At 65.1% G+C, this 2993-nt stretch overlaps 1 non-coding gene across 1 annotated transcript; it reads left to right on the top strand.

The window, feature by feature from the left end:
• The first annotated feature begins 43 nt into the window (after positions 1-43).
• Positions 44-162, top strand: LOC124232620 (5S ribosomal RNA). Its single transcript, XR_006886901.1, has one exon. It is a non-coding gene; the product is annotated as a 5S ribosomal RNA (ribosomal RNA).
• Positions 163-2993: the final 2831 nt, after the last annotated feature.

The raw sequence follows: 2993 nt of genomic DNA, 5'->3' as shown, positions 1-2993 counted from the left end.
GCGCGCGCGAGGCTTCTTAGGGGCGCCGGCGGCAGCCGCCAGCGTCTACGGCCATACCACCCTGAACGCGCCCGATCTCGTCTGATCTCGGAAGCTAAGCAGGGTCGGGCCTGGTTAGTACTTGGATGGGAGACCGCCTGGGAATACCGGGCGCTGTAGGCTTTTGCCTCCCGCCGCTTCCCTCTCCTTTTGCCCCCCCAACCCAGCGCCGCTCCCTCCACGCTCCTCCCGCCCCTCCTCCCTCCTCACCGGTCGCCCCATCGCCCCGCCACGCCCCCACCGCTGTCCAGCCGCGCGAGTGCCCCGCGGCCGCAGCCGCCGCCGCGGCCGCCGCCCAGCCCTTCCACCTCGCGGCCCCACGGGAACCCAGGGCCAACCGGGGCCGGCCCCGCGTGGCCGTGCCCCCGACGCCGCCCTCGTCCGGCGGGCTCCCTCTGTCCTCGGCGGCCTCTTCCCACCCGCCAGGCTCCTGAGAGACCCTAGCGGTCCACTCGGCCGGCGCGGCACCCAAGCAGTTGGTCGAGTCGCGGTGTGCGATGGAACGGATCCCGCTCCGGGCTGCGGAGGCCCGGACAGCTTCGGCAAGCTGCCGGCAGCCCATCCGTCTTCCAGAGCCCATCTAGGAAAGACCCCGGGTCAGGCTTCTCCAAACAGCACCTACAGAAGGACGGGGCCCACTGGGCTCGACAGGAGCCTTCCGGGCCTGGCCATCCATCCCAAGCGGGACGGCTTCTGGATTTTCTGATGCCTGCGCCGTGTGTCAGCTTCTCCAAGTCGGCACCTGGCTGTCCTTGATACCGTCGTTCGCGAGAAACCCTCGTTTCCGCACCGGAGTTGGTACGGGTCCTTTTGTGTTGTCTTGCCTTAAAGACGTCCCCTTCCCCAAGTGTCTAAGTTTCAAGCGCCTCCCCCCCGCTCCCCGGCTGGGATCCAACTCCGTCTCCGTCTTCGCTTTTGTCTTTTGGGGGGGGGGTCCTGCCTTCCTTTGAAAGGTCGGTGTCTGGCTCCTCGTGGATCCCTCGCATCCGTTTTGATTCTGAACAGACTGGATGGAAGGATTAGGAATCTGGCTGCGCTCGCCCAGGGTTTTGGTGTCCCCTCACTCAGGTGCCTCACTCTGTCCTGCCCCCCTCCTGGCCTCTGTCTGCCAGAGGGAGTGGACGAGTCCCCCGAGAGGACATTTCCGTCCTCAGCGGCCAGCCCTTCCTGGCTCCTTGGCTTCAGCTTTCATTTCGTGCGGCTCGGGCAGCTTTGAAAGTCTGCTCTTCCCCTGCCTGTGTCCGCGCAGACTATCGCGGAAAGGGGATCCGGGAAAGCGGGAGGGGAGTTTGCTCCAGGGGAGGAGAGCGGGGATGACAGGGAGGAGGAGAGGGGAGACTTGCCTCAGATCGCAGGGACTTTTACATTTTCAAGGGGGGAATTCATCAAGGTAAGCCGTCTCTTCCCCACCGCGGACAGAAAGCAATAGTTGCTCGCTGTGGAGAAGCTGGGACATGCGGGCACAGCAGGAAGAGAGGACCTCAACCTCCATCCTCTCACCGTTCAGCAATCATCCTGGGAGCGAATATCCTCGTGTTTCCCTTTTCCCGTGGGCCCCACTTTCCCTGCCAGAGCAGACCCAGGGCACCTGTGGCCTGCTTCCTGCTTGCCCGGGATGGCGGGGTGGCGGGGCGGTAGCGGGGCGGGCCGCGCGTCGCTCCCTGCAGGGTAGCGCCCTGGGTGGTTCTGGTTCCGACGGCTCCCCCAATCTGACCTCCGATGAGCGTGTTCTGCTGGGAGAACTGGGGCTGTGTCTCCGTAAGTTTCCCAGAGTGCGGGCCCGGAGGCTTGGTCTCAAACGAAGGCTCGGCAGCAAGGGCCGCCGTTCCTGCGAGGGACTCGCCCTCCCTGAGCGGCAGTTGCCTCATCTGGTTGGAAAGGGGGTCCCGTTAGTGCCTCGTCGGTGGCGTTGTTGCGAGCACGGAAGCGGGAGCACGGAGCACACCGCTCAGCACGGAGCGCGGCACTGGTTGGTGCGCGCTCATCGTCTGCCGTCCTTCCCTGTGAGCATAGTGCTTTCCGCCGACATTCGCCCGGCACCTGCGGGCCGCGTGCCTGCTTGGGGCCGGACCCAGCAGCCGAGGACGCAGGTGCCAAAATCTCTGCCTTTGGGGGAGTTCGCCGCCTCGTGCCTGGGACGGGAGGACCGACGGCAGGCCAACACGTCCCGACGAGAGGCGGCGTCCCCGACGACGGGACGCGGTGCCGCGGGAAATGGAGAGCCTGGCACAGCCGAGGTCCTGGTCAGACATGCGTTGATGGCGTCGCTCTCTTTCCCCCAGCCCGCCCCCCCACCCCCCCGCCCCTTTCCTCTCCCTCGCGTCCCGAGGTCCCCTTTCCAACGGGATCCAAGAACGCCCACAGGGCCCAAACTCTTGAGCTGGGCAGTGCAGACATCGTGCGCACTGGATCCCGGGTGGACGACGGGAGAGGGCTGCGGCCCAGAACCCTGAAGCCCAGAGGTCTCGGGACGGGGATACCGGTGACGTCGGGAGGCACCAACGGGTGTTCGGACGTGCGTTTCCCTCCCCGTAATCACACCGTTGCGCTCATCCGTCCATCCTCGGCGCGCTAGCCATCTTGGTAAAACCAAGGAGACTTAACGGGTGACCTAACCTGTGGGAGACCCTGGGTAATGTCCCTACCTGCACTCGAGCAGACTGTGGACGCTGTGGTCGTCGGGGAGGGGGTTCTGTACGTCTGGTAGATTGCGTTGGTTTCTCGGGCGAAGTTCTCCGTGTCCTGACTTTTCTGGCTGGTCGTTCTGTCAACTCAGGAAGTCCGGGGGCGCCCCGCAGAAAGAGGAAAAGAGCCAGAACGAAGAGGCGAAGAGAGAAGGAAAGAAACACACAAACAGACACAGACACGCACGCGCACACAAAAACGCACACACACAGAGCGAGAGCGAGAGCCAGAGCGAGAGCGAGAGCGAGAGCGGGCCCGAGCCCGGCTGC

The sequence above is a fragment of the Equus quagga genome, unplaced genomic scaffold (assembly GCF_021613505.1).
Source record: "Equus quagga isolate Etosha38 unplaced genomic scaffold, UCLA_HA_Equagga_1.0 HiC_scaffold_85677_RagTag, whole genome shotgun sequence".
NCBI lineage: Eukaryota > Metazoa > Chordata > Mammalia > Perissodactyla > Equidae > Equus > Equus quagga.
The sequence above is the reverse complement of the archived record's forward strand: the minus strand, read 5'-3'. Positions and strand labels throughout refer to the sequence as shown.